The sequence below is a fragment of the Heterocephalus glaber genome, unplaced genomic scaffold, assembly GCF_053883595.1.
Source record: "Heterocephalus glaber isolate CG9 unplaced genomic scaffold, H.glaber_assembly_v1.0 deba00000470, whole genome shotgun sequence".
Classification (NCBI taxonomy): Eukaryota; Metazoa; Chordata; class Mammalia; order Rodentia; family Bathyergidae; genus Heterocephalus; species Heterocephalus glaber.
Window position 1 is genome coordinate 22172188 of NW_028258145.1, and position 24071 is coordinate 22196258.

The window sequence follows — 24071 nt, forward strand, 5'->3', positions numbered from 1 at the left end:
AAGGCAGGATTGAAACCTCTGTGTGGGAGATGGGAGAAGGTAACTCAAGAGAAGTTAAACCTCTGGCACCATAGGAAATCTGTTAATCAAGGAATTTAGGATTTAGAAATTAGACAAATCCATGAGACTAAATAAAAAACGGATGGGGAAAATCAAATAATGGTAGAAATATGGGAGAGGCAAAGAGAAAGTAAACTGATTTATTTTCATAGTTTAAGGTAAACTAAAGTTCCTTTATATAGTTGAAGATGAAGAATGATTGAATCCTTTCCCAGGAGCTTGAGGGATCAAGGTCCATCCAAATCAGGAACTACTAGGGGAAAAGAATAACAGGTCAGGTATCCAGTTACTATTATTGAAATAGAAGGTACTAACAGGTGTTCAAAAAACAACTCAGAAATTAGAAATCAGAAGAGAGCTCAAGTCCTGAGTAAAATCTGCTGGAAGTCAGACTTGGGGGTGGATTCTCTTGTGCGGACTCAAGTACTTTCACTCCCTATGCACAATCCAGAGAGGCAGAGAGATCAGGATTGCCTGGAAGCTCACCTCTGTCTTTACCTACATGACAACAAACACCAGGTCAGGCTTAGACCACCCAGCTGTGCCCTTTCCTCCCACTCTCTTCCACTCATATCCACAGAATTCCCACACCTGACAGAGAACTTCCCAACCTGAATGGCCCTTCTACATGAGCCTCTTTCCAGAAATATCCTTACTGTCCCCTGGGTCTTACGATTAAACAAACATTTCCCATAAAATGAAAAACAATGAACTTCCAAACTAAGCTGGGTATGTTGATGCAAGCCTGTAACCCCAGCACTCTGGAAAGTTGAGTCAGGAAAATCACAAGTTTGAGTTCAGCATTGGCAATGTAGAAATAAAGCAAGACCCTGGATGTAGGTCAACATGAAAGCTCTAAGTTCAATCCCTATTATAAAAGAAAAAAAAAATTCAAACCAATAAATACTATATATAGTATTTAGGCAGAGTACAAGGACTTTGTGATTTTTGTACATAGAAATACCAAGAGTAAGACTACAAAGTACAGGTGTCCCTCTGTGTTAGCCAAGAGCTGCAAATCACATAAGTCAGGCTGATCCTTATCTCCAAGTACCCTGGGATCTGCCACCATAATCTACGCTAAGCAATGGATCACTCTGTCCAAAAATAAGTATTTACTGAGCACCCACATAATGTTCAGCCACCTTTACTCATAATGTATGTTGAACTGTACCTCTCTTAGGTTGAAGTTCTGACCCCAACTACCTTAGAATGTGATGACATGTTGAGACAGGGCCTTTAAACTGGTAGTTAAATTAAAATGAGGTCATTAGGCTGAAAGCTAGTCCAACATGAGTGGTGTCCTTAAAGAACAGTTCAGGATATGAATACAGAGAAAAGGCACTGTGAGGATGGCAGGAGAATTCTGACAGTGCCTACAAGCCAAAGAGAGAAGCCTCAGAGGAAACCAACCCTGCTGACACCTTGACCTTAAACTTCTAGTCTCCAAATCTATGAGAAAAAAAAATTTCTCCTTGAAACCTGTGGTACTCTGTTATGGTGGCCTTAGCCAACAAATTGGCAACAGGTTACCAGGGTAATGATTTGTTCAGTTTGGGCTATCTGTTTAAACACAGGAATCCAGGAGAGCTGAGCTGAGGGGAGGTCTGGAGATGTGACTGTCTCCAGATATCTAACTGATTTCTCAGAAACCTCTTCAGTATTTCACATCACAAAGCTCCTATTAATTTGTTTTAACAAGAATGGAGCCTCATCTCCTCCAACAATTGAAAAATGGATTTCCCAAGTCTCTGAGTACATTTCTTGCTGTGAATACCAGGCTGACTGCTTTGGCCTTTCTCATACTTCTCAAAGAAACTTCCATTTTTTATTAAAAACAAGTAGCTATTGGATGCAAAATAAATGAATCCAATTTAAAGCTATCTTTCTAATTTAGCCTTCAAAGATTTCTCATTTTACAAAACAGTAAAAGAAAAATTTACCTCATGTTCTCTCACAATTCAATTCAGGTAAAAGTGTGACTTCTATGCTCTATACCAAAGCTTGCAGGTGTTATTTATTAAGAAATCTAAATGAAATATTTTATGTAGTGTATTAGTCAGTTTTCCCATTGTTGAGACTTAACACCTGACACCCACAAATTAAATGAAGCAAAGTTTAATTTAGTTCATAGTTTCAGGAGATTCAGTCCACAGTCAGCTGGCTCCAAGCAGAAACATCATGGTAGAAGTACATGGCAGAGCAAAGATGCTTAGTTCACATCAGCCAAGAAACAGAACAGGGACCAATGCAGATAGGAAGGATCCAGGGTCATGAAATTACCTCCATGACCAACCCAGGCACATCCAGAGCATGCTTTACTAATCTGCTAGGTGTCTCTTAATCCAATGAAGTTAATATATCAGATTTAATAGTCACAGATAGTTATATAATACCTATTCTCTTATTGGTAACTTTTGTTCAAAGTTTTGGTGGTCTGATTTAATATACTGGTACTTCCACCACTTAGCAGATAGCTGGGTATTTACAACACCTCGACAAAAGCTTGCATGTTGAATTAAAAATAATGAAGAAATCCAGGAAAAGCTGGATCATGGCCAGCTGCTGGTCTTGGTTTCTTTACTCCACTAATTAAAATTGAGACTCATGTAATGATCACAGTGTTAGGCTCTGGGGACACAACACGACAGTCACACTCATTACCTACACAGAGGTATAGTCTAAACTATGGTTTTTAAATCTCAGCACTACTGATATTTTGGAGCAAATAATTCTTTGTTGTAGAAGGTGACTGTCCACATTGTAGGATATTTGTCAACATCTGTGACTTCTAACAACTAGACATATGTAGCATCACCCCCCTCCATTATGACAACCAAACATAACCACGGGCATTGCTAAATGTTCCAGAGGAAGAGAAGGCAAAATTCCTCCCACTCAAGGACAACTGGGCTAACGAGGGAGATAGATAATTTGAAAAGTGATTATCATTCATCAAAAGAAGTGTTATGATATAGATGCAATGCACATTATCTGAGAGGAAGTGATGTTGCAAAAGAAACCAAAATAAAAGAAAGCTGTTACACCAGTTAGGATATAAAATAAAAACAGATAACAGCTAGTTGTTGGGTGTCTATAGTGCATCCCGCTTTTGATTTTATTTGCTTATTGAATCCTTACAAAATATCTACTCATGAGTTGAACACTTGACAGATAGGCCCAAAGACACTCTGCTTGTTCACAATTGAAAGAACTTGGGATCAAACCTGACTTCTAACCCCAAGTCCAGCTAGGAAAACCTTTGCTACATAAGAGAGTTAACATGGCTTACAGCTTTAAAAACACTTCTGTAAAAAACAAAAACAAAAACAAGACTTCTGTAAACATGGAGCTTGGAAAGAAGAGTTGTGACACTCAGTAAAATTATCAGTGAGAAAATTTAAGCAATGACTAGAGGTTCTCCTGGAAAGGCTCCCAGGTTCTGTAGCATCTGACCTGTAGACATGAAGTCTACATGTATTGGTTAATTTGAGGCATCATCCAGACTGGGCTAAAGAACTGGTAGAACATTGCTCCTGGGTGTGCCTCTTAGGGTGTTTCCAGAGCAGACTGGTATGTTGGTTGGGAAGACTGGCCCACAATATGAATGCCACCATCCTAGTGGCTGGAGCCAGATGGAAAAAGAGAGCCATGTTCCTCTCCCCCTGGAACTGGAATGTACTCTCTTCCTGCCCTCTCTGACCTTGGGACACCCGGAATCAAACTTCTGACTCCTGGGATTCTCAGGCCTTTGATCGTAGACTGACTATTGGCTGACACGTATCTGAGCCCTTTGGACATGAACTGACCCATTCTACCAGCATCACTGGGTCTTCATCTTGCAGATGGCCACTATGGGACATCTCAGCCTCCGAGAGCACATGAACCAACCCCTAATCTCCTCTCCCGCCTCCCTCTCCCCACCTCCACCCTTCTTCCTCTTTTAGTTCTCTTTCTTTTCTTTTTCTTCTTTTTCTCTCTCCCCCTCCCTCCTCCCCTCCTCCCCTCCTCCCCTCCTCTCCCTCTCTCCCTCTCCCCCTCTCCCCCTTTACCCCTCTCCTCCTCTCTCATTATGGAAGGAGCCAGAAACAGAATATGTATATATGTATCTTATTGCTTCTGTCTCTCTGGAGAACAGTATTATACCATGTATTGTCCTGGTGTTTAGAAGACCTCAAATATCCATCTACCAACGTGGATCCAATCATCTCACATTTGCAGGAGTTTGTGTCTTGGTAGAATGATGATATCTTTAATCTTCTTCCAATGTCTCATTTAATTAATAATAATGCTTCTTTTCCCTCTCAAAAATGCCCCCAATTTTGATAAATTTTATGATCATCTTATTTTCAATGAATTCTTGAGTTGAAAAAATTATTAGACCAGCTATTTTGTCATTTTATATTATCAGATTCACCCTGTGAAAATCCAATCCCTTATCTGCAATACACACATATTGTACTTCACTTCTCTGCCTAAAATCTTCCAACGTCATAAGATAATATCCAAAAAGATCATGGCAAATTTGATCTCAGTTTGTCTCTTCAGCCTCCTCTCCCACCTTGCTTTCTCAAACAGATCATGCTTTCCAGACTCTAGGCTTTCGCACATGGCCTTCTCTCTGCCTGCATCCTCTCCAACCTTTGGTACAGTCACAATGACTCCCATGTCATAACCTGTAATGTCCTGTTCTCTCTTCACCTGCCTTATGAAGATCTTTTCAAATACCATCATCTTTGTAAGAAATTCCTTATTTCCCTAGACATTCATCTTTGCTTCATGTGTGTATGTACTGCACTTCATGAATCCTTCTGTTATGGTTGTTCTCATCCTATAAATGCAGTTTTCTTTGTACTATTTGTGTTGCTACAAAATTACTGTTATCTTTTTATCATTAATCCCTTCAATACCTGGTATTCAGTTGATACCTGATGGATATTTGTTGATTGATTATACTACCTGTGTCTACTAAAATCATCATTGGCCACCTTTTTGGATAATCAATAGGGATTTACTGAGTGCCAACCATGTGGCTGACACATGATTTTTGGTCCACAATGATGGCAGTCAGGACAAAGTACTCCACAATGTGTCACCCTGTCACTTGAGAAAACAGCAGAAGCTGTAAGGTAATTTTCACCTTCTCCTTCCCCTTATCCCTGGAAGGAGGTCATAACACCCTTATTACAGTGGTGCCCTCCCTATATTCAGAGAAAAAGGCATCTCTGAAGACACAGGGACACTAAGAAAAACCTGAGCCAACAGGCTTCACTAAGTTCCTCTAATTAATTACCTTTGATCAATTCCCTTCATCCATCATAGTCCTCCAGAACTCAGTATTTCTTCAGCAAATTCAGCATTAAAAATAAACAGATTTACCAGTTTCATTGGCTCTTCATTTCTTTATGTGATACAAAAATGTACATTAAATAAATTGCACATTTTTCTCTTGTTAATTTCTCTTTTGTTATAGAGACCACAGCCATGAATAGCAATAAGTGAGAAAATATATTTCTTTTCTCTTACAGTAACACACATACAAATGAGGAGCTGTGTGGTATAGTAATAAGCCAAAATACCTATAATTATTTCCTATTTTGCCTTTAGTTTCTTTGGTGAAGTCAGGTAAGTCAGTGAACTTTAGCAGATCTCAGCTTTCTAAAGCAAAGGATTATATGTAATAAAATCAGTAATTTCTAAGTTTTTTTCCTCCCAACTATAAGTCATCCATGTAAAGGTGGATCAAAGTCTTCTGGATAGTTGGAAATGAGTCAGCGTTGACTTGGCCTTCTTATGGATATACTATTCCCTTAGTGTTTTTTAAAAGTATTTAAAATTACAAAATAACACGTTAAATATTTTGAGAAACACTAATGCGAATAAAGAAAAAGTGGAAATCTCCCCACCACACACACACACAAACACACACAAACACACTTTCTAGTGCTGAAAATATTGACAATAATGTATCGATAGCTGTGTAGACCTCTTTTTATATACACAAGATTTAGCTCAGTGGTTTCACCACCTGCTGTGCAAGTACAAGGACCTGAGTTCGATCCCCAGTACCAAAAAAAAAAATTAAGATCAAACACAATCATATATATAATATTTTTTCAGCAAAATGGGAATTTCAGCACTGTATTCTTACACATGCTTCTTCTTTCAGTCAGCAGAACAACTGTATTACTCCCTGGGCAATGGCAGTGCAACATAAATGTACCGGCTTTTTCTGTAATTTAATGATATTCTCCATTTTTAGTAAACTATCACTTATTTAAATATCATTTATTTAAATGTTTTCCTATATTTTGGCATATGTGCTGTCAAGTTGTTTTCTCTTCGTGTTGTAACAAATCACTACATCCTTAATGGCTTGAGTTAACATAATTTTATTGCATAGTTCAGAAGCTTAACACAAGTTTTAAAAGACTGCAATCAAGGTTTTGCCAGTGCTACACTCCTTTTCTGGTGGCTCTAGAAGATAATGTTTCCTTGTCTTGTCCACTTGCAACAGTAGTCTACTTTTTTGTGTTATACCTCCTTCCCCCATCTAAGAGTTAGCAATTTAGCTGTTCCCAAACCTGCTTCTGGGCTTTGTCACTCTAACTCCAGGCAGGAAAGATTCTCAACTTTTAAGAACTTGTGCAATTATATTAGATTGTGCTGGATAATGCAAATAATTTTTCTCTCTCAAGGTCTCTAAACTTACATACGTCAAGTTCCTTTAGCCATACAATGTCTATATATGCAGAGGTGGTGTACATTAGAACATGAACACTGGTGGGGGTCACCTTTCTGCCTACTGTATTTTCAATACTTCAGTTTCACCACCACTTAGGCAGTACTCACCCTCTTATGTATGTTCTTGTACATGTGACTGAGCGTGTCCATGGAGCAGATTCCCAATAGATCACTGGGTCAAAAAATATGCACATTCTCCAACTGTGAAAAATACCAGGATGTTGCTCTCTTGAACAAGTGCCTGGTTTGTTTTAAACATTTTTCCTAAATTTAAGAATATTGGAAAATGATGGAAAGAGAAAAACCTACTTTGTGGCAAAAGAATCTAGAACAGTTTATAATCCTAGCTCAACTATAATTTGTATAATTTGTCCTTATAAAAGGACAAAAATAGAATGGGATTATCTAATAAGGATGCTTTCATCTTTCTTTGTAAGATTGATGAAGGAAATTTTAAGAAAAATAAAATACTTTATACAGTGAAATATGTCATCAACCTGTTCTTCAAAGTGTTGTTTTGAGCTGAATAAATCTACATCAGTAGACCTAAGTTGAAAAAAATTACAATTCCCCAGAGCATAGGTACCCTGCTGACCTGGCTGCCTCCAACTTTGCTGTTTATTCTACTATCACCCCTCATTTCACTACTCTAATGTTACCAGATATATAAAAATGTTTCTCTCTCTCTCTCTCTCTCTCTCTCTCTCTCTCTGCTGAACCAGCCAAACCTGTCAGCTAGTCACCAATCTAAAACATACTGGTAAAGGGATCTAGGAATATTAAAATATGTCCCTAAATTTGGGATTTTGTGTCATAAAAGGAAACTCTAACATCTTCAAGATGTATCTGTAGTATATAAGAGCCTAAGAACAAATCCATACATAAAATACATCAATCAGGCTAACCAAACACTTTTCAAAAACCAATTAAGTCTATTTTTTATATCTACATTGGCTGGCTTTGAAATTGAAACAAAATTGTTTTTAATAAAATGGGATCTGTGTAAAATATTATAAATCCTCCAAGTTTAGCACATTCCTGTGAAAATTTATAGAAAGATTAAATGCTTACATTTAGCTTTACAATGTGAGACAGTTCTTGTTCTCTACAAGCACTCTATTTCAAGTAATATTTCAAAATCCAGTGAACTAAAATGTATACAATGCTTCAGCTTATGAAGTAATTTTTAATTCCTGATTTCAGCTTACTCCTCAGGATAGTGTTTTATAATCTCACATAGCAGAAGTTAAAGATCCAAAAAGGGGAAAGATAACAAAGACAAGATTGATGAGAATTATAACCTAAATGCAAATATATGCAAAACAACTTTTTGAAACTGATATGGCTTCTGATGTCAAATCAAACTGTAAATTGATATTGTTTCACATTTGCCACAGAAAAATAACTTCCTATAAATGTGTCAAATCTTCTGATGCTGATTTTTTATGCATTTATTTGGTAATATATCCCAAATTTTTAGGGTAAATCTATGCAAATTGATAAATATCTTGGAATTTAACTGCTAAATGTCACATCTAAACACAATCCTACCTCAAATTATTGAATTCTTAGTAAGCCCATAGAGTAGAAGCTACTATTTGCAATATCATACTCACAGGAATGATGAAAAAACTCATAGAAAAGAAGATAAAATGATTCCTATTAGTTGAAAGAGCTGACTAATATTGAATATTTTTACCCCTTTTTAAAACCTGTACCATTTCAATATTTTAATACACTTTTCCACACTATTCCAAGGGAGATATGAAAGATTAAAAATCCAGTTAATCGTAACAGTGGTTCTTACCAAGCATAAAGCTATTTGTAAACAGATGAATGCTCAACCAACTTTTCAATTTGCATCTTGATATTGGTCATAGTGCAGTTGCTGGCAAAGAAAATCTAATAAAGTTTTTAAAATCATAAGATAAAAACAACTTCTACCATTAAATGAGTGTTGGCTATGGTCCAGGCAATTTACATAGGTTATCTCCCAACTTCACCACAACCCTGAACTAATGAACTCTTAGCTCCTTTTTATTAATGCATAAAGACAATTTCAGATACCTTAAGAAATTTGCTGACATTCCTAAGACTAGCCAGTTTCTGGTTCTAAACCCAGGTGAACCTGTGCATTCTTTACTATGCCACACTGATTACTCCAGTACAGCAGAAAACAGAATGGAAGGGAAGAGATTGTCACAAGGAACTGGTTCTCCACCTTATCTCTCTCTCCATGCAATATATATATATGAGAGATTTGACATACTCCTCCAGCAGTAATGGAGCAGGACTGAAGAGAAAATGAAGGACACTTGAAGAGACCTGTTAGGAAGGCTGATCCCATATCCAATGGACCTACCACCTTCTCTACAAAAACACTGCTCCTGACACAGGAAAAATACAACTCTCGATGACCAGATGTCAAATGTAAGGAGCTTGTGGTCTCACAACATTGAATAATAAAGTCATGAACCAAAAGAGGAAGTTAGAAGAGTTTTATTGAAAATAAGTGGAAGAAGAGTAGCTCTTGAATTTCCAGGAGGGGTCCCAAATGGGTGGCCCCTGAGGCTCTTTCTCAAGGGTAATTTATACAGCAAAATTACAACCTGGATATAATGTGGGCCAGACTACAACAGTATAGGATTACAAGTACAGCTAATATCGATCCAATAGGGAAATGAGTCACATAGCAAGGGTACATGGAAAGAATAGGGGCATTTTGGTGAAAGGGAAGTGAGCATAAGTCTGGATGTTCTGGTTACCTAACAATGTGCCTGATATCAATCTGGCGTACTGGACCAGGTGGCGGTTATTACAGTATTATCTCAAATTTATGATTATCTTGCAGGCTTGGCTAATGCATCTTCATCCTTGAGGTCTGGCTCTCTTTAGATTTGCTCTAGTCACAATTCTGATTTCTCTATTTGTGTGTGTGTGTGCTAACTTCCTTGAGGGCCCAATCTATCTCTGAGCGTGTATTAATTTTTATTGAACTTAGCAGCCTATAATATTATCACCACTATCACTGAACACCATAGGATGGTCTTCGTTGGCAAGGTCTTCAAATCTCAAAAAAAAAAAAAAAAAGTCCTGTAGAATAATAAGCCTTGAATTTGCTTTTAAAAACAGGTTCTCAAATATCCATGCAGACTACCTCATACAACACATATATCCCACCACATCTCTCTTTGAGAATTCATGTGTGGAAGCACTGACAGTTCCAGATAAAAATAAATTTAAAAATCAATTTGATTTCACTCAGCTTTCCCAACTTCTACTGGGTGGTAAAAACACCCCCACCATGTGCGCACACACACACTCCTGTATTATCCATTGCACTTTCCCAGAACTGATGTTCAGAGGAACACACTAGGAACCTACTCAAGAACAAGATGCTCTCTGTAACTTAATCTTCCCATGCCACTACCCAAGAGGTGGAGCTAGGACCACAGAAGAAATCTCTTGGCCTTCTTTGCCCTGAGCAGGGGCTTTCCTGGTAATAAGGTATTTGTATGTGATGTTACGTACCCCATACAAGAAATGCCACAGTCTAACACTGTTCCATCATGAGTGAGGTAAAAGTGATAGAGTTTTCAGTTTCCTGTCAGCCTAAGTAGAGGAAGTCAAATACAATTTCAAGGCATTAGTGCCAATTTGGTGCAGAAGAGCAGTGGACTCCAAGGGGGCAGACCTAACAGCAGATTCCAGGGGGAAAAAGTCCACTCCTGTCCTCTGACAGTTGCAATGAAAGTCTTAATTACAATACTACTGTAGGGGAAAACTGTTTTATAAATGCCATTACAGTCTGATTGCAGAAATCTTTTCATCTAAAAACTAATTAAACCATTATTTCCTTTCGACTGTAATAGTGTAAGTTTTTCATTTATGAAAACAGCTATACAATCCTTCCTTACATTTAGAGAGCATCTCTTATATCTTTGGGCCAGAATGATTTTAGAAATTAGAAACATTGTGAAGAAGAGAACAGAAATTTAAATATATAAACACTATCATGATGCAGACAAAAGCACAATGAATTACTTTTGCTGAAATGCAGAAACATAATGGGTTTATGTATATCTACATAGGCCTCCTTGAATTCTTTCATGTATGTAGATAGAACAGAGTATTAATTTTTGAATAGAAATGTAAAAGATGGAAATGGCAATTCAATATGGATGTCATTTCCAATTATAGGAAAATAGGAAGAGGCAAAAGGCCACATATACAGATCAAAAGAAAGAAGTAATGCGATAAGGAGGCTAAAACCCACAAAGGATCTGGATTACAGTGTTAGAGCTTGTTCAAGCCATGCTGCTAAAATGAACTGTTACAATGGTACTTAACTCCATCACTGATCTTAAACCGTTCTGTGCTGTTCTCCCTCCGGATCCCAGCTTTGTACATCAAGGCAAGTTTTCACTTGTTTGGAAAATATAAAACACATTGTGCTTTAGGAAAAAGATGATAGACCAAACTCTGTGCAGATGAACCAGAGGTGATTTTAAAAGGCTTATTTGCCTAACAAAAGGAGTCTCAGCAGGCTTACTTTAAATAGTGAGCTTCTCTGACGACTTTAAGTGCTTATTTACAGATCATCAATTATGTGGGGTGTGTGGAGGGGAGGGAGAAGTTACTTAAACCAAGTAAATTATTAGGAGCCACTGGTATCAGGATCAATCTGAAAACAAAATATTGGTTTCCTTTCTCTTCAACAATAATAATACAGAAACCTATGGGAAACTTACTTTTAGAACAAAAACTGAATTTATACCCATACTTTTATGAAGAATTGAAACAAGGCAAAGAGTTTAATATTTTCAGGCTTTAAATCTCTTTTTTAAAGTAAACTTTTAAAAAGGAGAATGAAAGAGCCACAGTCCGGGGGGGCGGGGGGGGGGAGAATCATGTCACAGAAGCTGTAATTTAAAAAATGAAGTGATCAGATAGAAACAATTTATAAAACACACCATGAAAAGTTTATTTTCCAAAGCCTTTTCTCCCAGAGTCATAGGTAAAACAGCAAGACAGGAGAACAGTTATTTTTGGCAGTCTTGGTGGTATAGCTTTCTCCAGAGGCAAAACGTAAAAACAGATAAGGGTCTCAGAGGACATGAAATGAAGGAAACCACCCACTGACTCTATTCAACTCAGTTTTCCCCACACAATTTTGATTTTAGAAACACAACGACCAAACATGTTATGGAATATTTAAGGATGACACACCACAGCAAACGCTAAGAACCACATTTCATCAACTGTTAGAAGCTGTTACCACTCTAGTTGTGTGCAAGAAAATTAGCCATAATTGGTTATGAGACATAAGTGTAGCACAGGAATGGGAATTGAGCAGACATTAAATTAATGGTGTTGGGAGAAGGGAAATGGGATTAATGAATGGTTGACATAAATTCCATTTTGCTATCGAGTTAATTATTAGTCTCATGAAAATTTATTTCCTGGCTAAGATTTATAACAGTGTTTTTCAATATTTTATTTCATTCTGAATAACTTCTAACTTTCATCATAATTTCCAGAATTGTACTAGCTGCAGAATTTATTGGTATACATACCTATTACACATTTGCAGACACCATCACAAGAATGTGGCAAGACTCAACTCAAAGGATAGAACCACACATTCAAAAAGGAAAGATAATTTTGATTTGACATATTGGTCATATTTTGGGTCTCATTAATGAATCAATGACAAGGTGATGAATTTGATGTCTGAAGAACAAATCCCTGTCTCAGTGTTCTGTTTCAGTCATTTACTGAGCCTGGCTTTAGTGAGAGAACTGGTAAAAGCATGCACCATGCTTGAGATTCTTGAGTGTTTCTGACTATTCAATTTAATTTTTGTACTTTGCATTATTATAGAGCTATTCTTAGCTATTTTTCCTTTGCTCATATTTTATCTCATGATATGTCAAATATGTCAAATTGAGGTAACTCTGGATTCATTCAATGACATCAGGGTTTTGTTTTGCTTTTTTTCTATTTTAGGGCCAGGGATTTAGCTCAGTGGTTCCACTGCCTGCCTTGCAAATGAAAGGTTCCAAGTTCAATTCCCAGTACCAAAAAAAAAGAAAAAAGAAAATTATTTTAAAAGTGCTTACCAAGAAACAAAGCATTTCTTGCTTATTTTTCATCACATCTAAACTCTTTTCTGCTACTTATGCTTTTGTACTTAAATGAATATTGCAGTAATTTTTAAGCAAAATAATTACTATAGATATTTATTTGGAAAAAACTAGTTTCTGAAAAATACATGAATCATGGTGAATTACTTAATGGGGGTTAAACTGGTGAATTTACAGTGACATTCATTTTAAACAATGAAATGGAACTAGGACATACTGATAACAAAGTCACTGGTGGACAAAATTTATAAAAACTGGTTTTATGGGTAAGACACATAGAGAGAGATTGAATGTTCAATGTTGTCAGACAAATGTGGAGCTCATATATTTTTGTTACAAAAGTATTCTTGACCTTATGAAGACAAATTATTTTAAAAACCCATTTCCATTAATACATTAGACTAACTGCTTTCATGTACTGTATTAACCAGTAAAGATATGTAATTTCTAATCATTTCAACATCTAAAATGACAAGCTTTACAATGCCTTTATTTAAGCCCTGTGTGAAGTAAAATAATTGTTAATGGTGTTATTTCCCCCCTTTCACAGATGTGGAAATTGATTCAAGGAGATTAAGTGACTTCCTAAGGTGTGTAAAGGTAAATACAAATTTTAAAAATACAAAAAAAATTAGTATATGTTGAAAAGAAGGAAAGATGATCTCCCTCCCACTTTTTCCTTAGGACATTTACTTTAGAAAATTGTACTTGTAAATTCTTTTCTGACTTTTTGAAATGGTTATAAATCTTGTAAAATGTTGGAGTAAGCCTCTTGCCAGCTTTACACCCCAGGAGTGTCTTTCCCAGGAAATCTGAGAACCATCCCTTTGAAATGTAATCATTTAGGAAGAGATGGTCCTTATCTCTCAGTTCTTAGGGAAGATGGGATACTATCTTCCTGCTGTTTCTTTCTCCAGGTTGCAAACTAACTCGTTTCATAGGGCTAAGTGTTTATTTTTCCTTGGGACAAAGCCAATTAGCTGATACAGTGAGTCACTCTAATTATCAAATGAATTAAAATCAACTATGGGTGACAAATTGTTGTCAAGTCCTGTCTTGCAGACTAGTTATTTTTTTTATCTTGAGAATGTGTATGTAGCCAGTTGTATGTGCTTAGCCACATTAAAAAAGGTATACTTAGTATGTGTTGAGCCCTAGACTCTACCCCAGCAACCAACCAAACAAACAAACATACAGGTAAGAGTTCTCTTTTTGTCTTTACAATCGCTTAGTGGATTGTCTATGCAGGTCACATCACATTCTGATTTAATGCTCATTCAATACTATTTTCTTTCCTTCGATGTTTGTGGTGAGGTTTTGGAGGGTGAGATTTTGTTTGAATTATACTTCACAAACAGGTGACACATATAATAAACAACAGAGATGAGATTCAAGATGTACCTCCCCATATGTCACAGCTACTAATCCTGGCATTAATGCCCATTCTATTTGTGCCTATGTTATTTCATTACTTTAAAAATATTCTCTGGCAATTGGACCCAAGTGAAAATCAAGTTGTTGATGTGGAGTCTGAGAAATAACAATTAACCATTTCAGAAATTATATCTGAATATTAGCTTCAGTTATACCCCTTATCATCACTTTTGAGTTATAATGTGAGAACAAACCAATTATAAGTACATACTCAGAACCTAGGGAGCCACAATTCCTTGAGCAACCCTGCTGAGTCAAAGTCAACAGAATGGGGCAGCTCAAACTAGGAATTAGTAGAGTTATAGCTGTCATTCTTATGTTTTAACTACTCATTACTATTACTATTATGAAACAAATTTATATCTCTTTACGGAGATTCTCAGATAATTTTCATGATTTACAGAGCAGATCTGGATATTTGTCCCATTTTGAATAGTTAAGACTCATTACCTCTTCAGGTTGATGTTCCATCTGCTAGAAAATCAATTTGGAGACTACATAAATTGGTATTTCATAGTTCTTAATGGGAGAACAAAATAATGGGTTCTCATTCAATGAAGGCCAGCTGGGGCACAGAAGGTGAAGGCCTCATTTGGATATTCAAATGCACCATCCATTCCCACAGCATCATCAATTTTTGGCAAATCAGCTATAAAAAAATCACTACAGTGAGCTACATAACTCATAACTAATAAATACTGATTATAATAATCAACAGCAAGGATCAATACAATGTTAGTAAGTACTAGTACCATATTAAAATTAGTGACTCAGACTCCAGGTGACAATAGATCCAAAGGACAGGAGAAATAACACCCAGAAGTAAATAAGTGACAATACACTATTACAGATCAACCCTTCCTCTTTTAAGGTTAAACATTTGCAAACATCACCCCTCTAGTTCACTTGGATTTCTGCTTTAAACAAGGGGTTTTTGAGCAGAGACACATATATACATATACAAACACAATTGTGGAGTGTATCTACAGGACAGTTTTAAGCAAGAATTTCCAGATCCTGAAACTCTGTAAGTATTAACATGTAAAATAAGTATGGTATGCCCCTGTGTTTTGTAGTTTTTTATCTTTTACTTTCACTCTTATTATCCTCTTATTTACCAAGAGAAAGACACAGTTCTCCCTTCTGCATCTTACTACAGTATATTGTTCTGAGGTATAATAAAGCCTGGATACTATTAAAAAGGAAAGTTGGATAACTAGGTTAATCAAAGAATTAGTATCCCCTCCATCAATCTGTAATAAACTTGCAAGAAATATATACTTTTATAATTATTCCTCAAAAGTAATTTGTTGTATTGTTCAATTGTATATTAATAATTAGTGTCACTATAGCTCAGCCAAGGAATAGCTTTTGAGCATTTATAACCTTAGCTTCAACAGCATTAAATACTTAGGAATAAATGTAATGAAAAACTTTTAAATCTACTAATTAAAGCCTATAAAAGTTTGCCAGGAGGAATTAAAAATGTAAATAAATGGTGAGATATGCCATGGTCATGGATAAAAAGACTCAGTCTTATTACAATGTCAGTAGTGCCCAAATTGATCTACAGAATGGAAGAAATCCCAAACAAAATCACAGCAGCTTGCTTTTCTGGTAGAAATTGACAATCTAATTCTAAATTTATATGGCAATACAAGGAAATAGAAGAGCCAAAAATAACTTGAAGATTAATAAAGTTGGAAAAATTACTCTATTGGATTTCAAAACTTACTAAAAACTATGTAATTAAGATAGTATTTTGTTGACATAAATATAGATAAAAAGATCAACAGAACCAAGTAGATTTCAGAAATTAACTTACACCCACAGTTATTTTTAATAATGATATCAATACAATTCAATACAGAAAAGTTTTTCAAATTAGTGACCCTGGATTAACTGAGGGTTAGAAGTCAATGAAAATTTTCAAGTGCTTTAGTATCAATTTCTCTGATAAGAAGAATGGGAACCTCAATGCATAAGGGACGAAGAATGAGGCAATGTTTGAAGATGTTATAAAAGAACTTATTCATACATTTTAAATGGATTAAATTATACTTTATTAATTAGATATACAATAATTTAAAACAGATAAGAACTTTATGTTACAATGTAAATATATACAATATACTAGTAATTGCATCCTTTACAAATGATTAGATTTAGAATACAATATTTTAGGAATTTACTTAAAAGTTTTTTAAGGAAATACATAGTTTTTCAAAAATTCTTTAAGGGATGCAAAAACTAGAGAACAAAAACCAGAGAACTATGGGCCAGGGATTTAGCTCAGTGGTGTCACCGCCTGACTCACAAGCTCAAGGTCCCGAGTTCAATCCCCGGTACCAAAAGAGAGAGAGAGAGAGAGAGAGAGAGAGAGAGAGAAACTATTATTATAGGCTTCATGTAAGCATTCATTTAATAAAAATATTTCGAGTGCCTATTATACTAAGCAGACACTGTGTGAGGCTGAAATAATAGTACGCCATAACTAATGATTATCCAGGCACTGTCCTAGGCACTTTGTAAACATGAACTGAATTCCTCCCCATATCACTCCCATTAAACAGGCTCTCAAACTATCCTGACTCCATGGATGATAAAACTAACAGTACAAAGATTCAAGATGTTGCCATAGTTTTCAAAGCTATGGAATGAGGAAAATCAGTTTTGGCTCCTACAGAAGCCACATTCATGAAGACTAGGGGGTAAGCAGCTCCATTTATCTTTAGGTGTCATGTGTAAAACTCAGTTTCACTTCTGTTCTTCCATAGCTTAAGAATGGCATATTTTACTAAATATCAAAAGGAAAATCAACTTTAGAAAAGGTGTCTCTTAGCAGAGTCCTGGATCAGGCAGCAGCCATTGACAATCCGTCAAAGCAATTTTTCAGTGGCATCTCCTATATTAATCAAGTTGATTATGAATTTATTTAAGACTCTGAGCCAAGAAGCCTGAGTGTCAAATGGGCAGATTTGACTAGAGGAATCATATTGACCTTTATGTTTTCACTTTTCAGGCATCAAAAATAAGAAAACCTTCAGATACTTTTTTTTAAATATTCTGCTATCATACCATTCCACTTGGAATCAGGGAGGAAGAATTGGCTCTGTTCATCCATCAATTAAGTCCTGTTTATAGATCCACTCTTTGAGTAACTCAATGATATATACTGTGAGAGATAAGGATATAACTAAGACCTCTTAGCCTCCATGGATGCACAAATAGAGGGAGCAATATGAACATAAACACCAAATACAAACAGACCAGGAAATGACTGAAATGAATCTGCAGAACATCATCTTATCATCTTCCATCCTTTCCTTCTCCTTGCTCAGTATTTTCCTTCCTTTCTTACCAAAAATTAGTGGTTTCAAATGCCTCCTGGAAAGGCAACTTTAAGGTAAACCTTTAGTGATGTGGGAGGATGAAAGAATATTATGGATTAAGCAAATAAAAACAACTTTGCTCTAACATAGCCATTAACTGACCTTTCACTTTGCCATATTTGAGCACTCCCCGAAAGTGCATATTACTTCTGGTTTCTGCCAGGTTACAGGTTGTCAGCCTGCATGAAGTTAACATTCCTAACAGTCATCATTTCTACCTTCCAGTGATCTCAGTTTAGTCCATAAATACCTAATGCCTTTCATGTCTTCTCACTATGCCTCTACCTTTCTGAGAAGATCCAAAGTACTTGCTGGTTTATTTAATACTTGAGACCAAAAAGTATATGCCATACAGAACCACCTGGCCTCCAAAGATTCTCAGTCTAGTTGGGAAGACTACAAAGAGATCCAGAAAAGATTTCCTAGTACAGATTATTGGTAACTTCTGAATGAATGGTAATGATCAAAATGCTTTGAGATTTTGTGAATGGTAAATCAATGACAGGTGTAATGACCCAAGAAGCTTTCATTGAAGATGCAGAATTTAGCAGGCACGTTTTAGTCAATGTTTCTGTTTCCTCCAACTCTTATCATCTGTTTCTCCCATAACAGTCTGACTTCTGTTCTCTGCCATTCTATGAATTAAAACGTTGGTGTATTCTCCCTTCTGCTTGGTTTACTCCTGCAATGTCTGACCTACCATGGGTATAAAATAAACATTATTTGTATGAGAATTATTTGTGATATTTGAGTTGGAGAAAATCATGGAGGCCACACATTTTATACTGAGGTCCAGAGGGACTGAGAGATTGGGCCGTGATCACATCTGCAGGATTAGCAATTGGAATCCACAGGCTGAAGTCCCTGGTGACCTGATTCTAGGTATAGTGATGATTCTACCATGTCTTTTTGCTCTCTGTTTATGTTCAAACTAAAAACAGATTCCATTTTCTGTCCAGCAGTCATCTTTGTACCAAAAGAAGACTAAATTCACTTACCTGGCTTTTGGCTTCTACAGTGACCCAACTCCTTTTATCATTAACCAGTACCTAAAGCTATTTTACAATAGAAAATCAGGTCCAGCAGACATGTTCCTATCTTATTGCTCTGTAGGATGCTTTGCAGAGAGAAAAAAGAGGCAAAATGAAACAAAAACCAAAAAGGACCAAACTATTACATAATTGACATAACCAAGTTACCAAGGATAAAGAGGACTCTGGTGGAGGACAGTAATTATTTTGAAGACTGAAATGGAAGCACAAAGAAATGGAATCTTTTTTTAGAATAAAAGGTGAACAATGTGACTGTACTATTTACCCAGTATTTTAGACTGTGGAAGGTGTCATTTATTTTAAAGTTTAGGCAGTAAAAATTATTGTAGCCAATTAGAATTGTTAATATTTCTGGGGGAGAATTACTTTAAACATATAAGAGTTCAAAAAGGAAAGTAGAATATGTCCAATGTAAAAAAGAAAACAAATCTATGATACATGTAAGAAGGAGCATCTTTGCTGATAACCAAGGAGGCTGTCTGGAGTGTTTGGCAGTATACAGCTGAAACTCAAGAAAATGCAGCTCATTTTTCTCTAATAGCACAAATTTGTTCAGAAGACTGATCAGGCTTAGTATAGCAGCTCAAAGAAGTTGATATCTCTACCACCCTCAGAATGTAGCCCTTGTCCTTATCATCACATCATGTCCATTTTCCAGACAAGATGGGGAAAAGCAAATAGGAAAATGGGCATGATGATTTTTTATTTAAAAAAAAATCTCTTTTCTTAGAAGCCCTCTTCTAAGAAAATGTATACATGTATACGTCATTGAGCAGACTACATCATGTGGCTACTTCTAGCAGGAAACAGGTCTGGAAAGCTGACTTTTTTGATTTTTAACAGGGCATGGGGCTGATCTAGATAGTGTTATTAGTAAAGGGGGAATAGATTTGTAGTAATAATAGAGAGTTTCTGCCACAATTGGGAAGGCTCATTACCAAATAGCTCCTAACTGATACAGAAACTGTACTATCCCAAACTAAATAGGACAAGGTCTTTCTCACATGTTAAATGAAGCTTTACCCTGCCACTTTAGGGTCTTAAACATTAGAATACAGACAAATAAACATCAATTCTGCCACTATTGTACTTTCTGTGTACTGAACAAAAGTAGGACTACCACCAACAGGTAAGACCTGATGATAATTTAGATAATACAGAGGGGTCATAGAGATTTTGAATTAAAAAAAAAAAAATAACTCTTGGAACTTCTCTGTCCATTTTACCACCCAGCACAGCAAGGCCTGACTTGATGACCCTGGCAATGGATCCTCTGGCAACCCACTGAAATCCTCCTGGAAGTGACAAGGGCTATCTAGACCCTCTCTGCCTAGAGTATCATCCAAGACCAGCTGCAGCAGTGGCTGATTTTTGAGAAACACTGATCTAGATTTTACCACTTCCAGAGAACATCTCTGCTCGTTAGAAACAATCTCGGACATAATGTCTTGGAATTATACTTCCCTGTATTTCTACCCAGGCTCAAGTTGTGTTCAAATATTTGAACTACAGAAATGCTATCCTCTCCAAGACATTCTTTTCTAAAACTCCCCAAATACTCCTTATCCCACTTGCTTTCACAGTCCTCATAGCTGTGGTGATTTTGTGTTTTTAACCTCTTAAAAATTTGTCCCCAGAAATCTACACAACTCTTAGTGAACAAGAGGCTTTGTGAATCACGGTCTTCTCTAGTTATGCTCCCAATGGGTGAGTGGTTTGGTCATGATAGCATTGGACAAAAGTCTTTTCAAATCAAGCACCATAATTACATCCTCCCCACTCCTCTCCTCTGTAATATACTCCCCCATCCCCCTACCCCACTCTCCTATACATACATTCCCTTCTAAAATCCCATTCCCTGATGTTCTCCATCATGGCATTTTTATTTCTGTTTCTTTCAATAAATTGTTCAGACAGAAATACTCTTGAAGCTGGATTGCCACAACTGAAGATGAGTGTAGGATTCACTTATTGAAAGTTAAGAAGAGGAAGTTCTATCCAACTTTACAGGGCCTGCTCTTCATAATAGAAACTTTGACTTCCTTATTCAACCCCATTTTCCCTACTGCCTCCTCCCTTCTTGCTTGGTATTAAGGTAACTCCTGAAAATCAGAGCCCTGGAGACTGCTTGTGGAATGAGATTCTTTCATGTTTAAATCATTTTTTAAATTAGGCTCTTTTGGCATCTGCATTAATTTAAGCCACTGAGATATTATTTACTACTGTGCTGCTCCAGGGCACTAAATAATGTCACATTTTCAAATCATAATGCCATTAAAGTTTATAAAGCACTTTCACCTAGGTTATCTCATTGGATCTTGGCAACAGCCCAGTGCAAAAGGTAGCTGTGGTGCATAATCATTGTTTTGTAATGATATGGATGCCCCTGTGAAGAGCTCATGGGGTAAATATGTTAGAGACAGAGATAATTCTGGAACATCTGTCTTCTGACTATTCAGAATTCTTTCCATGGTGGCATGAAAAAGTAGAGAATTTCAGTTAAGGGTCAAGTGATCTCTATTTGTGTTGTACACATTTTTAAAGTGTTCAATGGAACTGGATATCCAGTAGCCCAACACATCATAGACTATATAAAAAGCACAGTTCACAATTTGCATGGCATGCATGTCCAGTATCTGACAAGAGTACTATACTATTTTCATCACACCTATGACAAACTGCCACATAAATCCATTAAGATAAAAAACAGTATTAGTTGTTGGGCTTGTTTAATCCAATCCTGTTTGTCATGGGATGTATGTATCCCTTATTCTTTTTTTTTTTTGTACCAGGGATCGAACTCGGGTCCTTGCACTTGCGCAGCAGGCAGCGAAACCACTGAGCTAAATCCTCAGCCCTGTATCCCTTATTCTTAGAAAATTAAGCCCCTAAAGGACTTATTTTACAATTTATCAAGGGCTTAGAACTCTAAATGGAGAATGAGGGGAGATGCTATGGATTGATAAGCAAAGCAGCTGTGGCCATGAAAAGGTGCTCTAGGACCTGAGCATTTTGGTACAAGATTAACTAGATACCTTTGGGGAAGACATATTCACATTTAAACCTCTTGAACATTCATTTAGTAGATTTAATTTCATAAACCAGATACATTTACTGTTCTAATAGAAATAATGGATCTAGTTCCCCCAAGGGAACACATTATTTGTTGGAATTGAAAGAAAGAGAGAGAGAGAGAGAGAGAGAGAGAAAGAAAGAAAATAAGTGGGGCATGTAATCTCCACAATCAGAGATGCTGAGGCTTAGGCAATGTAGTGACTTAACAAGACCTTAAAACTTAAAAACTAAAAAAAAACCAACCAAACAAAAAAACCCACACATCAGGGATGTAGCTCAGTGCAAAAGCCATGAGTTCTACCCTAGTACTGAAAAAAACCACAAAGAGTCACTTTTAGATTTCATATAATTTATAGGAAATTACAATGAGGAGAACATATATGTATGGTTAGGAAGAACTTAAATCTACCCCCATTGGTATTCCATCACAATGACTTCAACAAAAGACACACTTGTCCTATAATAAACTCAAATAAACAGCTTAATTAGATGAAGCACATAGTTCTCCTGAGATCCTTTAGAGTACTTACTGACAATCATTTCAAAAATGACATATTTCCATTACCTATTAAATAATAAATCATGCGAGCATCTAGCATCCACTCAGTATGTAAAGTGATAAACTAAAAAGAGGTCTTTGGGGAACCAAGTAATTATCCCTATACAATTAGTAGAAAAAAAAATTGTACTGAAAGATCCCAGCAAAGAAATGCTTGCTGAAGGAGTGGTCATTGAAATATTTGCTTTAAAGCACAATTAGGATTAAATTCAAGTTCACAGTGTCCAGGAGTTACCAAACATAAGACTCACGGCATGAACAAGGGCTGCTACTAGTTAGCACTCCTGTGAGCATTTAGATGTGAATCCTGACTACTGGAAAATAAGCTGGACCATACAGACCACATGGCAGAGCAGATCTCTGCCTAAGTAATTTTTAAAAGTTATTATACTTTCCTTACCTGGGGCATTTTAAATGGCTCATTCATAGATCTACCCTCTCTAGGTAGGTTTCTAGACATTGATTCATTGGCAGCACTTATTACTAGTAGTATTAGTATTTTTATTAGTGTGATTATTGTTAGTATACTACCTCTACTAGTATTAATCTGCAATATTTTTTAGATTAGCTCAGATCAGAGAAGTAGCAAAACGCTAAAAATGATCTTTCAAATTCTTCCTTGCAACTAGATGCATTTAAGGTGGACCAAGGTTGAAATCTAGGTAGGCAGACACAAAAGAATATGAGAGGATATTTCCCGTTTTCCTGCAAATATAGTAAAGGTCAGGAGTTCTCAATTTGCCTCAAATATAAAGCTGGGAAGCTAAATAAGCTTTCAATTAAATGATCAATTAAGTAAATGCCTACTATATGGTAAGTGGTCATTTAATAGCAACATTGAAGTGAAGAACGATGAGGATCAGAGAAAAGATAACATTAGCCAAGATAAGAAGACTAGAGAACTGAGTTCGACTAGGGCATCATGCCCGTTTTGGAGAAGGAAAATGAAAGCAAAGTCTTACATCAGGATTTAAGTTATTTTCAAAGTAATGCATCAACTCTCAAATGCGAAATTAATGTCCCTTTACTTACCCCCCATGCATGTTAAAGCAAACTAAATTCATGCCAAATCACCCAGGAAGTTAACAGCAACACACTTTCAGTCTGTAGGATTTAAACTGATTGCTCTAAAAATATAATTCACCAACTGGGCAGCAATGAAGTCAAACATGATCTTCTTTAATCATTTCTCCTGACATGTTCTCTTCCCAGGAATGTGGCCACTGTGGAGCTGTAGCCTGACTCATCTCACGGAAATGAGGGGTTTTATTCCTATCTGCAACCCAGACACATTAGGGAATAAGCAACTGACCTAGGGAAGTCCTCCCTCTGGCTCTGAGCAGGAAGCACATTTAGGCTTTGCTGACCTTGAATCTCCATGTTTTATTTTTAAACTGAGTCCCATGTGTTATAGAGGGGTCAATTTCCTTTTATCTTGTCCTCAGGGGTTGTATGAATGTTCTAACAAATTGCACATAAATAATGGAGCTGATCACAAAACTGATAATGACAAAAATCACTTGGTTTCTTCCATGTAGGTTTCAAAAGTGTTAGTGTACAACTGCGTTTTGCCACAAGTAGAGTCATTTCTGGAAACATTGCCATGCAG

At 36.5% G+C, this 24071-nt stretch overlaps 1 protein-coding gene and 1 long non-coding RNA gene across 11 annotated transcripts in view; one reads left to right on the top strand and one right to left on the bottom strand.

Annotated features, from left to right (window-relative positions):
* Nucleotides 1–24071, bottom strand: part of Ctnna2 (catenin alpha 2) — a 1179603-nt gene that overhangs the window by 279905 nt on the left and 875627 nt on the right. The window lies entirely within an intron of this gene.
* Nucleotides 1–24071, top strand: part of LOC110349098 (uncharacterized) — a 50847-nt gene that overhangs the window by 23629 nt on the left and 3147 nt on the right. Inside the window, exon 3 of the long non-coding RNA XR_002394848.2 lies at nucleotides 13501–13550. This is a non-coding gene — a long non-coding RNA (uncharacterized LOC110349098). The remainder of the gene's footprint in view (nucleotides 1–13500; nucleotides 13551–24071) is intronic.